Source organism: Xyrauchen texanus, chromosome 48, assembly GCF_025860055.1.
Source record: "Xyrauchen texanus isolate HMW12.3.18 chromosome 48, RBS_HiC_50CHRs, whole genome shotgun sequence".
NCBI classification, from domain to species: domain Eukaryota; kingdom Metazoa; phylum Chordata; class Actinopteri; order Cypriniformes; family Catostomidae; genus Xyrauchen; species Xyrauchen texanus.
In genome coordinates this window covers 1,015,384-1,030,951 of record NC_068323.1, presented here as the reverse complement: position 1 = coordinate 1,030,951, position 15,568 = coordinate 1,015,384, and positions in this window count along the sequence as shown.

The window sequence follows — 15,568 nt, the reverse complement described above, 5'->3', positions numbered from 1 at the left end:
AGTTAATATGCTACCAAAATGATCAACAATTATACAAGATAATAACAAGGTGTATCAGTAAATGAACAATTAGGCTATATTGAACAATTGAAGCTAGCATCTTAACTTAAATGTGTTTGTCGATTGCTAGGCACCTCTTCCCAACTCTCTCCATAGAATGGTGTGCTGCTGGGCTGGTTAGCAGTGGTTTCCTCCATTACTTTTCTCATTCACAGTGCAGTCTACACTGTCACCATCAGCCTTGATTCCCCCAGTTCCGGAAAATCAATTCCTTGATCATCATTCTTTAGCTAATTATGGTCTAAACTTCAGTGCAATAACAGCATGGCCTGTAATTTTTTTTTATCAAATAATACTTTTGGGAATGTGTGTAGTACTGACGGCACAGCACGCACGCTGCACGCGAGTTTGTTTGTGGCCTGCTTAGCACTGCTTATTCTCATACGTTCAACGTTATAGTCATCGTTCATAGTTATATCCTTTGTAATTTTACCGCGTCGTTCATAGTTATATCCTTTGTCATTTTACCGCGTCGTTCATAGTTATATCCTTTGTCATTTTACCGCGTTTCAGATTCTTCCACTTTTTCTCCCGTTTCATCTGCGTGTATTTTACCGGTTGCTGCTGACACCTAGCTAGAGTCTGTGTTTGTAGCCTTTAATCCTTAAACATCTGCCATTTTTAAGCACGCATCAGGTCTTCCCGTATTATTCTCTTATCGGGATTCAACTGCGCGCATGTTCCACCTGCATCCGCGTTCTATTTTTATCGCGATTAAACTGCATGTATTTTTTCAGCGCGCACCCGTTTTTTCTCCTCTGCAGTACACAGATTATTGCATCGATCTCAAAGCACCGCTTACCAAGAACAACCACCATCAACAACAAACAATTATGTGAGGGATTCAAATCAACCTCAAAACCCTCACCGCTCAGGAACAACGAACAATTTGCGGTAAGTCATGGCATCGGCTCATGTTATTTGTTCATGCATTGCATGTCACATGTTTACAATAGCCTCCTCCATCAGCAGTGAGGGATTCACTTGTGATAAATGTAAGGAATTAGTCAGGCTGACTGAGAAGGTTAATGAGTTAGAGACTCCCATCCGAAAGCTAGTAGAGGTCAGTGAGAAAGAGAAGCCGTTAGATACTGTTTCGTATGAGGGCAGTACAGAGAGCAACACACACACTTTGGTTCCGGCTATAGAGCCCCTGCAGCAGGGCATTTGGGTGACGTCTCGGCGGCATACTCGTTCAGCAAAGAGACACCACTCTCCCGTTCCTGTTAGGGTTTCCTATAAATTCTCCCCACTCAGTGATACACCCACTGAGAATCATATTGAAAGAGCCCTTGTTATCGGTGATTCTATTGTAAGGAATGTGGAAATAGAGACTCCAGCCACTATTGTTAATTGCATTTCGGGGGCCAGAGCGTCTGACATCAAATCAAATTTACAATGCTGGCTAATGCTAAACGTAGATTTTCTAAAATTGTTATCCATGTCGGCACTAACGATGTCCGGCTTCGCCAGTCGGAGATCACTAAAGATAATGTTAAAGAGGTGTGCAAATTTGCAAAAACGATGTCAGACACTGTAATATGCTCTGGTCCCCTCCCTGCTCGTCGTGGTGACGAGGTTTATAGTAGATTAGTGTCACTGAATGGCTGGATGTCTGAGTGGTGTCTGCAGAATAAAATAGGATTTATAGACAATTGGAAAAGTTTTTGGGGTAGACCTGACCTGCTAAAGAGAGACGGACTCCATCTCTCCAGGGAAGGTGCCGCTCTCCTCTCTAGTAATTTGGCTCATAGACTTAATAATGATATTAATTGACTAAATGGGGCCCAGGTCAGGAAGCAGACAAACTGGTTAATCCGAACATCTGCTAGCTGCCATGAGACGTCACACAGGTCACATAAACTACAACACAGAGACTGTATCACCTAGATATCTCATAGAGACTGTGTCTGTTCCCCGAACTACCAAACACAATACCCTCACTAAATCAATTAGAAAAAATTTGATTAAGGTCAAACGTGAACAAAACAAACAAATTAAAAATGTACATCATATAAAAATAGGGCTACTAAACATTAGATCTCTTGCTACCAAAGCACTAATTGTCAATGAAAGGATTACAGATCATAGATTGGATGCGCTCTGTTTGACTGAAACCTGGCTTAAACCGGATGAATATATTAGTTTAAATGAATCTACTCCCCCAGGTTATTGTTATAAACATGAACCTCGTCTGAAGGGTCGATGAGGTGTTGCTACAATTTACAGTGAAGTTTTTGGTGTTACTCAGGACAGGATATAAATGTAAGTCTTTTGAACTAATAATGCTTAATGTGACACCGTCAAATACAAATATAAATAAAAAAATCTCTGTCGTCCTTTACCCTTGCTACAGTGTATAGATCACCCGGGCCTTATTCAGATTTCCTTAGTGAATTTGCAAATTTATCAGATCTTGTAGTTACTGTAGATAGAGCCTTAATTGTTGGTGACTTCAACATTCACATAGATAATGAAAATGATACATTGGGATTAGCATTTATCGATATTCTCAACTCTCTTGGAGTCAACAAAATGTAACAGGACCAACTCATTGCCATAATCATACGCTAGATTTAATTCTTTCATATGGAGTTGATATAGAAATTCTGCAGCAGAGCGATGACATCTCGGATCATTACCTCGTCTCTTGCATGCTGCAATCAGCTAATGTTACTCAATCTACACCACGCTATCGTTCAGGTAGAACTATTCTTTCGACCACTAAAGATGACTTCACTAATACTCTTCCAGATCTATCTCATATACTCAATAAACCCCAAAGCCCAGAAGAACTTGATGAAATAACAAAAAATTTACACCCTTGATGTTGTCGCCCCACTTCGATTAAAGAAAATTAACGAAATAAGCCCTGCACCATGGTACAATGATCACACTCATGCTCAAGAGAGCAGCTCGGAAAATGGAGCGCATGTGGAAAAATACAAAATTAGAAGTATTTCAGGGTGCATGGAAGGATAGTGTCTGTAGCTACAAACACGCACTCAAAGCTGCCAGGTCAGCATATTTTAGTAAACTCATAAAAAATAACCACAACAATCCTAGATGTTTATTCAGTACTGTGGCTAAATTGGTTAGGAATAAAGCCTCAACCGAACCAGATATTACGTCACAGCTCAAGAGTAATGACTTCATGAATTTCTTTACAGATAAAATTGAAATAATCAGAAATAAAATTGGAATTATGCAATCATCTGTCATAGCACCTCAGAAAACAGTGTCGAATAATTTCCCTCATGTGCAACTTCAATCCTTCGCTATCATAGGTCATGAAGAGCTAACAAAACTTATCGAAACATCAAAAGCCACAACTTGTTTGTTAGATCCTATACCAACTAAGCTCTTAAAAGCGGTATCGCCTGTAATATCAGAACCTCTTCTTAATATCATTAACTCCTCGCTATGCTTAGGACATGTCCCAAGAAACTTTAAAATGGCAATTATCAAACCGCTAATTAAGAAGCCACAACTTGATCCTGGAGAACTTGCTAATTATAGACCGATTTCAAATCTCCCGTTTATGTCAAAAATACTAGAAAAGGTAGTGTCCTCCCAAATATGTTCATTTCTACAGAGAAATAGTATATATGAAGAATTTCAATCAGGATTTAGGCCTCATCACGGTACAGAGACTGCACTTATCAGAGTTACAAATGACTTATCATCTGATCGCGGCTGCATTTCTCTTCTAGTGCGTTTAGATCTTAGTGCTGCATTCGACACGATAGATCACGACATTCTCTTGAATAGGCTGGAGAATTATGTTGGAATTTGTGGAGTGGCATTAGCATGGTTTAGGTCATATTTAGCAGACCGCTACCACTTTGTCTATGTAAATGAGGAATTGTCAAACCAAACAAAAGTAAAATATGGAGTGCCACAGGGATCAGTTTTAGGGCCTCTGCTTTTCTCCATGTATATGCTTCCCCTGGGAGATATTATCAGGAATCGTGGAATAAGTTTCCACTGCCATGCTGACGATACACAACTTTATATTTCTTCAAAACCTGATGAGATTTCACAATTCTCAAAATTAGCAGAGTGTATCAATGAAATAAAAGATTGGATGGCCAGAAATTTCCTTCTACTCAATTCTGACAAAACAGAGGTTCTAATTATTGGACCAAAAACCTCTAAAAATAAGCCACTAAAATATAATTTGACTCTAGATGGATGTAATGTTACATCATCTTCAACAGCAAAGAACTTAGGTGTTATATTTGATACCAATCTGTCCTTTGAAAATCAAATTACAAATGTTTGTAGAACAGCATTCTTCCACCTAAGAAATATTGCTAAACTAAGGCATATGCTCTCGGTTGCTGATGCCGAAAAACGAATTCATGCGTTCATGACCTCAAGACTAGATTATTGTAATGCATTATTGGGAGGATGTCCAGCAAGATCAATAAATAAACTTCAATTGGTTCAAAATGCAGCAGCCAGAGTGCTGACGAGAACCAAGAAATATGATCATATTAGCCCCATTTTATCATCGTTACATTGGCTACCTGTTAAATTCCGTATTGATTTTAAAATTCTGTTAACTACGTACAAAGCTTTGAATGGTCTAGCTCTGCAGTACTTAAGTGATCTTCTAACACGTTCATTAAGATCGCAAAATTCTGGCCTATTAAGTTCCTAGAATATCAAAATCCACTAAAGGAGGAAGATCCTTTTCATATTTGGCTCCTAAACTATGGAATAGTCTCCCAAACACTGTTCGAGATGCAGACACACTCTCAGTTTAAGTCTAGACTAAAGACTCATCTATTTAGCCAGGCATACACCTAATTTATCCCACAATTAGGCTGCTTTAGTTGGGTCTGCCGGAACCAGAAACCAGAAACATTGAGCATGATCTCTAACTCTGCAATAAATTCAATGGCATCTACGCTTACATCTTTTTATTTGTTTCCCTGTCTCAACCTCGGGACTCCTATCCTGAGGTCACCAGAACCGGCTGGATCCAGCACCATTCCTGCTTCATGTTGGACTCCACTGCTACATGTCGCAGAATGATGATGACTAAATGCAGCCGGTGCCAGTCAAACATCACTTCAATCTATTATGACGGACTTCAGAGGATGAAATTATGCCAACTCCAACCTGCATCACCTCGGTCTATTTATGGACTACGATCCTGAAATGAAATGCTTAGACTAACAATTGCCAACAAAAGCCTTCATCAGCCAATTAACAAGGACAATTGCATCTATGTGAACTTCTGCAATGAATCAAGATGGACTTCAAAGACTTTGGTCATTAATCTTACAGTTCAAACACAATCTACGTTTAATCAATGACCCTTATCACTTAGTTTAATAATTTTAAACCATGATTTTACCTATACATAATTAATATTTACATTACATTCATAATGTTAGCCAGAGGGGAACTGGCCCTCACAGTGAGTCTGGTTTCTCCCAAGGTTATTTTTCTCCATTAATCTACATCTTATGGAGTTTTGCGTTCCTTGCCACAGTCGCCTACAGCTTGCTCACTGGGGTTGTTAATACAATTATCATTTAATTATTTATAAACACTTAAAATTCGTATTTTATCTAAATTACACAATGATGATTAATCGACTTTATAGACATTACAGTTCTTATCGTCTGTTAATGCTAATATTCTGTAAAGCTGCTTTGAAACGATGTGTGTTGTGAAAGGCGCTATACAAATAAAATTGACTTGACTAGTACAACAGCTGACGTATCCTTTAACCTCAGGATTCTACAAGAAGCCAAAATGGTACAAAGGGTGAAATCTGCTGTTACTTCATTAAATGTGCATTAACGCAAGTCCTCTTAAAAAGAACCAAACTACATACATTATATAAAAAATAAAGTGAAAGATAGTGGAAAAAAGTGTTACATTGCACTCACATTGTGTCGGTTCACAAATATGATATGTGATTAATAAAAAAATATATTAAGGAAATATTTTTTTTGTTATAACAATGATCACAATAATGATGATACTTATAATTTTCTAATTATTATGCAATAGTACCATATTCCTTTACTAATTTCTTAACTTGCACGTGGCAATGCTATGCAGTCTGATTAAAACCACAAGGCTAGGAGTGGTGGTGGCGTAGTGGGCTAAACCACTACGCCACCTGATTAACTAGTAATCAGAAGGTTGCTGGTTCAATCCCCACAGCCACCACCATTGTGTCATTGAGCAAGGCACTTAACTCCAGGTTGCTCCGGGGGGGATTGTCCCTGTAATAAACGCACTGTAAGTCGCTTTGGATAAGCATCTGCCAAATGCATAAATGTAAGGCAAAAAACTGAATGAAGACCATAACGTTTCTGTTTGTAGTTGATTTGACAGTGGCCTTTTAATGCAGTGAAATGCCCTTATCCACACTTTTGTCCTCAAAAACCCAGTGCTGTGGGGTTACTTTAGATTTTGATGGTAACTGTAGGTGGCCAAGCATATTTGAAATTACACAAATGTGCAATTTGTTAATCTAGGATGCAGTAAATATAACAAACTCCGTGTACATTAGCACACCAAAATGAACTCAGAGCACATCTGTTAACTCTGAAAACACTGCATCATAATCCGCATGCATGCTCAAAGTATTTGTACTACACTACAGACAGAAACAAACTAAAACCACTGAAAACATCATATCATGAGCCTCATGCATACATTGAGTACGTGTAATGCACTACAGTAAACAGAGCTGCACACACAGTACCCATAGTGAGCATTATGTGTCTGTGAAGCAGTTTATAAGATGGAGGACAGGAAACAGGTCTTCAGCATACAGTAAGCTTTCTTTAATTCTCTTTTAGCAACAGCAATCGAATACACATAGCACAGTAGGGACTTCAAACGCGGGGTTTGTTGTCGATCTCTCTCTCCCTCTCCTCTGTCGCTGCTGGCTTTTTAACCGCTCTCCTCACTCTACTGCAATTAGAGACAGGTGTTAGACATAATTTAGCCCAGGTGTGAGCGCCCTTACCGCTCTTCTCTCTCGGACGGGCGCTTGACCACGCCCCCGCTGCCACATACCCCCACCGCCCGACTCAGGCCGGGGCGTCATCCGGCCTGCCTACCACTCCCCCCCCATTTCTGGAGAGGAAGTCGGCGGCAGCCATCTGCACCCCCGGTCTGTGGACCACCTTGAACTTAAAAGGCTGGAGGGCCAGATACCAACGGGTGATCCGGGCGTTAGTATCTTTCATGCGGTGGAGCCACTGCAGTGGGGCATGATCCGAGCAGAGGGTGAAGGCCCGCCCCAGCAGGTAGTACCGGAGGGTGAGGACCGCCCACTTGATGGCCAGACACTCCTTCTCCACGGTGCTGTACTTAGTCTCCCTTAAGGAGAGCTTCCGGCTAATGTACAGCACCGGGCACTCCTCTCCCTCCACCAGCTGCGAGAGTACGGCCCCCAGCCCTCTGTCTGAAGCGTCCGTCTGTAATAGAAAAGGGAGAGAGAAGTCAGGTGCATGCAAAAGCGGCCCCCACAAAGTGCAGCTTTAATCTGCGTGAACGCCTGTTGGCACTGCTCCGACCATTGGACCGGATCTGGAGCCCCTTTTTAGTGAGGTCAGTCAGCGGGCTGGTGACGTCCGAATAATTAGGCACAAATCTTCTGTAATAGCCAGCCAGCCCCAGGAACTGCCTCACCCCCTTTTTGGTCTTAGGTCTAGGGCAAGTCGCAATCGCCGCGGTCTTATCAATTTGGGGACGCACCTGGCCATGACCCAAGTGGAACCCCAGATACCGTACCTCCACACGCCCAACCGCAGCACTTCTTGGGGTTTGCTGTGAGCCCGCCGCCGCAGCGATCTCAGGACGGCCCTCAGATGTTGCATGTGCCGCTGCCAATCATTGCTATAAATGATAATGTCATCTAAATAGGCAGCGGCGTACGCGGTGTGCGGTCTGAGGATCCGATCCATGAGTCGCTGAAACGTGGCTGGTGCCCCAAACAAACCGAAAGGAAGCGTCACGAATTGGTGTAATCCAAACGGCGTGGTGAAGGCTGTTTTCTCACGGGACATTGGTGTCAAGGGGATCTGCCAATAACCCTTTGTTAAATCCAAGGTCGAATAAAATCGAGCAGTACCTAACCGATCGAGCAGTTCATCAACACGGGGCATTGGGTACGCGTCAAATTTAGACACCGCGTTGACTTTTCTGTAATCCACACAGAATCGAATAGACCCATCACTCTTGGGAACAAGAACAACCGGGCTGGACCAATCACTGTGGGATTCCTCTATTACGCCCATATCCAGCATTGCATCTAATTCTTCCCGTACTATTTTCTTTCTATGTTCGGGTAAGCGATAGGGGCGGCAACGCACCACCGCGCCCGGCTCGGTCTCGATGTGGTGCTGTATGAGGTTTGTACGGCCCGGTAGAGGGGAGAACACATCCGCAAATTCCCTCTGTAATTCAGAAACCTCTGTGAGCTGCCGCGGTGAGAGTTGGTCCCCACAAGTAACCGGAGTGTTGAGATTGAAGTTTTTGTTTACCTCCGGTCCGAGCTCCGCCCTCTCCGGAACTACCGTGGCCAACGTCACAGAGGCCGCCTGCTCCCTCCATAATTTTAGGAGGTTGAGGTGATAAATTTGACGCGCGCCCCCTCTATCGGTACGTTTAACCTCATAATCGAGATCCCCCACTCGTCGTGTGACCTCAAAGGGTCCTTGCCACTTGGCGAGTAATTTAGAGCTCGATGTTGGGAGTAATACGAGTACTTTGTCTCCCGGTGCAAATTCCCGTAGCTGAGCACCCCTGTCATACAGCCGGCGTTGGCGTTCTTGAGCCTGGAGCAAATTTTCCTGTGTTAGTCGCCCCAGTGTGTGGAGTTTTGCTCTAAGATCAAGAACGAACTGAATTTCATTTTTACTGTTAGAAGGTCCTTCCTCCCATGCTTCGCGGATGACGTCAAGGACACCGCGGGGGCGTCGCCCGTACAGCAGCTCAAACGGGGAGAACCCGGTGGAGGCTTGCGGGACCTCTCGTACTGCAAACAACAGGGGTCTAGCCACTTATCCCAATTCCTAGCGTCATCGTGTACGCAATTTACTGAATCATGTTCTTGAGCGTTTTATTAAATCGTTCCACTAGGCCATCTGTCTGAGGATGGTAAACGCTAGTGCGAATCGATTTGATGCCCAAGAGCTCGTAAAGTTCGCGAAGTGTCCGTGACATAAAAGTCGTGCCTTGATCGGTGAGGATTTCTTTCGAATCCCCACCCGGAGATTATCTTGAAGAGTGCCCCTGCAACACTACGTGCGGAGATGTTGCTCAGAGGCACTGCTTCCGGATATCGCGTCGCGTAATCCACCAGGACTAACACGAAGCGATGTCCGCGTGCTGACCGTTCTAATGGCCCGACGAGGTCCATCCCAATTCTTTCGAAGGGGACCTCGATTAATGGTAGAGGGCGCAATGGCGCTTTTGGGGTGGCCGGTGGGTTTACCAGCTGACACTCACGGCACGCCGCACACCACCTGCGGACGTCACCGCCAATGCCCGGCCAATAGAAACGGGCTATTAGACGGAGAAGTGTTTTCCGTTCCCCTAGGTGACCGGCCATGGGATTATAATGAGCCGCCTGGAAAACCATTTCCCGGCGGCTCCGTGGAATCAATAATTGGGTTACTTCCTCCTTTGTTTGGGCGTCCTGCGTCACCCTGTATAACCGATCTTTAATAAGTGAAAAATACGGGTATGAAACGGCGACACCGGCCGGAGATGTTGACCATCGATTACTCTCACTTGGTCAAAGGCGTGCTTAAGGGTTTCATCCCGCGACTGCTCCAAGGGGAAGTCCCCTCCGAGAATTCCCGGAGAGGAGGAGCGTCCACCTCGCCCCTTCCCACGCCACTCGGAGCAGCAGAGGACGGCCCTGGCTCCGCCTCCCCGCCAAAGCATCGCACATCACACACCCCTTCACTTTCACGCAGGACCCATCCGCACAAACTCCCTCCAATAACTTTCTAAAATTCGGCCAATCCGTACCCAAAATTAGCGGATGGGTGAGGCAGGAACTAACCGCTGCCTCCACACTATGTTTTTCTCCCCTGAATTTGATCGCCAGAGTCACCACGGGATACTTGTGAATATCCCCATGCACACACCTTACCCTCACCAGTTTAGCTGAGCCCAAAGCCTCGGGTTGAACCAAGCGTTGGTGGATGGTGGTCTGGTTACAGCCGGTATCCAACAAAGCTTGGTATGTACCCCTGGATTCTTACCGAATCTGCACGCTCCAGCCCGATCGGGGCAGCCTGTGGAACATCGGAGACCCGCACCACTGCCCCTATTTCCATCAGCGGACACTGATCCCGGAAGTGGTCCGGTCTCCGCACCTCCAGCAGACCGGCCCAGGCGCTGCGGCCGCACCCGTGCTGGCGGGTGCCCCCACCTGAGGAGGAGAGCGGCTGAAGGACGGGGAAGGGCTAGGCGGATGTTCCCAAGGCCGGGAAGCTGGTCTTACAAACGCTCAGCGCCTGTGGGGGCAGGAACGGACCCTGGGGAGAGAGCAGAGCGAGAGGGAAGAGGGGAGGGAAAAAAACAGGGGACGACACAGGGAAGGGGAGACAGAGAGAGGGCTCATCCGCCCTGGGAATCGCCGCCATGTGGTCCTCCGCGAGTCGGACGGCTTCCTCCAGCGACGCCGGGCGGTGGCACTGGACCCACTCGGCCGTCTTCCGGGGCAAACGCTGGACAAACTGCTCCAGTACCACCTGGTCGACTAGTTCCTCGACGTCGCGGTCCCGCGCGAGCAGCCACCTCCGACAGGCATCACGGAGCCGCTGAGCGAACGCAAACGGGCGGTCGGATTTATCGAGCTTCAAGGCCCGGAAGAGCTGGCGACTTTCCTCCGGGCTCCGACCAACCCGCTGCAAGATGGCCTTCCTCAGATCGGGGTAAGCCAGGAGGCTTGTTGCCGGCAGTTGTTGTGCCGCGAGTTGTGCTTCCCCGGACAGGAGAGGGACTAGACGGGCTGCCCACTGGTCTTGGGGCCACCCCCAAATTTCCGCCGTTCGTTGGAACAGGTCGATGAACGCCTCTGGGTCATCTGCCGGCCCCATCTTCTGTAACGCGGGTGGGGGCAATGTGGCGCGGGTGTCCGGGGTCGCGGCTGCGGCTGGAGCGGCCTCCTGGCTGAGGAGGCTCCGGATGGCGTGCCGGTCCTCTGCTTGAGCCCGCATGATCTCGAAGAAGCGACGATCCTGGTCTTGCCGGAGCTCAAGCAGGGATTGTTGGTGGCTCTGATGGAGTGTAGCGAGGGACTGGAGGACTTCCGCCAGCTGGGAGGACTCTACGGGGCGATTCTGTTCCATCCTTTGGAAGATCGGTGTTCCTAATAACTTCCGGGTTTCGGCACCAGTGTGAAGCAGTTTATAAGATGGAGGACAGGAAACAGGTCTTCAGCATACAGTAAGCTTTCTTTAATTCTCTTTTAGCAACAGCAATCGAATACACATAGCACAATAGGGACTTCAAACGCGGGGTTTGTTGTCGATCTCTCTCTCCCTCTCCTCTGTCGCTGCTGGCTTTTTAACCGCTCTCCTCACTCTACTGCAATTAGAGACAGGTGTTAGACATAATTTAGCCCAGGTGTGAGCGCCCTTACCGCTCTTCTCTCTCGGACGGGCGCTTGACCACGCCCCCGCTGCCACAGTGTCATTTATTAGTTATTTATTCAATTAAAATCACAGCACCTACCATTTAATAATCACAATAGGTCATATCATGATTCAAGAAGACATGATTTACACTGACTGGTTTTGAAAACTGTAAATTTTTTACTTTTATTACCTGATGGTCTCCAATCTATTGCATGGATCCTGTAGAAAATCATAAAGCATTTTCACTCCTGATTGTCCAGGGTCATTTCCTCTGTGATCCAGCTCTATCAGGTGTGAAGGAGTTGATTTCAGAGCTGATGACAGAAAACTATAACCCTCTTCTGTAATACCACAGTCTGGAATACTGCAAAGAAAGTGAAAATAATCACATTTGTTATTTGTAAATACATATTTTTGAAAAACATAGTTACCTGAGCTTTTCCAGTTTGCGGTTAGTATTTTCTAATCCTTTCTGCAGCTTCTTCACTCCTGAATCCAGCAAAACATTGTTGCTTAGGTCAAGCTCTTTCAGACAGGAGTTTAACTAATAACTGTAGCAAGAGATGAACAGCTTTTCTCCGATAAACTACAAATCACTGATTCACAGGAAATAAATAATTTGTTGAAACATAGAACTTTGTCAATATTGTTATGAAGGGTGTTGTCAATTATTTTGTTTTTTGGTCACTACATGGTTTCCTTTTCATAAAAAATATTTGTCTTATACTGATAAATATTGACAAGACCAAAAACAACTAAAATAACAGAAAAAAACAAAACAGGCAAATATTCTGAAGAAAATGTTTTTGGTGATTGCCATGGCAAAACATCCTGCCACAATGTCCCACTAAGGGCCTTAGTACACTGCCCCAATGAGCCTACCCCAACATCTCTACAATGTTCTGGAGTGAAGATGTGATCCCACTGATCCATATAAAATTTTACGTTTATGGGATTTTTGCCAGGTGGACATTGTTAGCCCTATTGCTTAAACTCATTGCACACCTCTTTTCTTATTAAGCTGGTCGATTTGACACCTCATTCACAGATGTTGGTCAAACAGTGCTGAAGGAAATGTGCCAAAGTTTTAATTATAAAAGATTGTTTCAAAGCAATAGTAACACCTAAAGCAATTTCCACTAATAAAACCATGAATCCAATTTAATATTCACAAGCCCAATGTGCAATCACCTAAATTAATCACATTCTTGGTCTCTTTACAAATGTTACACAGATTTTACACAAACCATTCCAACCCAAGAAGTTGTAATATTCACTAATGACTTATCAAAGTAGTTTTAGCAAATCAGTCCACTCGATGGCCATCTTTGGAACACTCTTCTTGTGTCAATAATCTTGTGTTCTCAAGATTATTGACAGCTGATGCATGCATCTAAAAGGTGATTGGTTCTTTGACCCATATGGCAGCACTTCCTTTCTAAATCTGTTGACTGCCAGGCATTCAACTATCTCCCATTAATTTGAATAAAAGTGGTCAGTCTCTGCTGAATAGTCTCTGGTCTTTATCAAATATAAATTCTAAATATAGAAACAATACTCACTGAAGTTTGTTGAGTTTACAGTGTTTATCTTCCAGTAGAGCAGGGAGCTGATTCACTCTTGAGTCTTCTAGTTAATGTTTATTCAGATACAGTTCTCTCAGGAACAATGGATTTTAACTTGTAGAACTGAAGTCAGATACTGACAGGCTTCTTCTGCAGAAGAACTTTGTAACAACCTGGAAAGAGGGGAAGAACACATTGACATTATCTGCGCAAATGTTTTTCACAACCTTATACTGCAGAGCTGGCTTTTTACAGCAATGATAATTATATTACATTGGTACATGACACACAATACTCACTTTAATGTGGTCAGTTTACAGTTTGTACCCTGTAGTTTCACTCCTGATTCTCCAGGGTCATATTCTCGGAGACTCAGCTCTATCAGGTGTGAAGGGTTTGATTTTAAAGCTGAAGACAGAGCGTTATATCCTTCCTCTGTTATGCTACAGTCTGTAATCCTGAACATAAAAACAAAATGCATATTTTAATAAAAGTTAGAAATTCCTAATCAACATAGCCATTAAATTATTTTATTCATCACATAGGCAGGGAAATGTTTTTTAAAATTTATATTTGAAAAGATCTCCTGTTTGATGCAAGTAATGTATATATGATCTAATCAGCCATGTGGCAGCAACTTGATGTCTAAAAGCAGGCAGACATGGAAATTTGTCCTTCAAACCAATTATTAAAATGATGCTGTAGTTCTGTGGGGCCTTGCAATGAGAGAGGGCAGAGAAGAATGACCAAAACGGTTAAATTTTTATATCAGTGATGTCAAACTCATGGCCAGTGAAAAACTTCAACCAGATAATTTCTCTCCTGACTGAAGAGAAATTATCTGGTTGGAGTTGTTTGCCAAAACATAGAACTTTGTCAATATTTAAGAAAGTGTTATGAGTGAAAAGGTTGACATGCCATCATTGAGGATCTTGTCATTTGGGAATTTAATAGACACTGTGTATGGCAGTCGACTACACAAAAAGTCTCCTAATATCAGCAAGGAACAGACCCACCCAGGACACAGACTATTTGTCCCCTGGCCATCAGAAAAGAGGTACAGAGCCATCTGTCCCGCACAAACAGACTAAAACACAGTTTCTTGCTTAGAGCTGTAGCTGCCATTACCCTATATATATATATATAGGTTGGGGGTTCAAGCCCCAGCACCACCAAGATGCCACTGTTGGGCCCTTGAGCAAGGCACTTAACTCCAGGTTGCTCCAGGGGGATTGTCCCTGTAATAAGTGCACTGTAAGTCGCTTTGGATAAAAGCATAAATGTAAATGTAAATAAGATGCGTGGATTGATGGTACCAGATGTGGAGGCAATTGAGATTTGTCCTCTGCCAACACGAGGACTTAAGATTGTATTGGCATTCCAATTTGGGGAGAAAATAAAAAAAAAACCCTTCTCTTAGCTCCAGGCAATAACATGCTGCTCCACTCCTCGCTTACATACTCGGACCACTTTACTGAGTTTGGACAGTGCTAGTGAATTTTTTGGTTTCCTAGTCCATAACAGACAATGTTTTCCTTTCATCAGGCTCTTAATGATTTAAGTAATCTTTAGGAATATGTGAAGGCAAACAATGCCTTTTTTAATCAAACATCATTCGAACAGAACATATATTGCACAGGAGGAAAAATTTGTCAATAATTTATCCAGAAGTCTTGGAGGTCCAGACTTAAAAGCCCTTCATGTATTAACCCATACATTTACAATGGCTCCTCATTACTGTGATTAAGTCAATGTAGCTAGTATATATATATACACACACACACACACACTAAATTGTATTTGTTTTGGGGAAAATAGTAATATTAGTGCCACAGTTGTAATAAAATTGTCTTCTAAGTCTAATAGATTGCTTAATTTAAAACTTAACATATTTATACATTTTATATAAAATAGTAAACTCCTGATGCATTTGAGTAAGAGTGATGTGTAATTTGAAAAACTTTACCTCCTCAGTGCCGTTTATAATGTTGGCGCTTTCTGATCAAGAAGTTTGACTTCCTCCACAGTGCATAAAATTACAAAATTCTCAGTAGAAATCAAATTGATTGCATTTATTTTATCATCTGTCGTAATATAGGGAAGCCCGGTGTCTCACTTGCATAATTAATCCGTTCTGTTATACTATCAGTTGACATGCGCGCACTCAAGGAATACAGTAGAATGAAACAGAGCAGATCACTTCACGTGCGCATGTGATTCTGTGACGGCTCACATGAAAATCAGGCTTTAATCGTATAAAATCAACTTTCAGATGAGAAGTAATTTTAGCGCTTGTAAAGCCCTGAA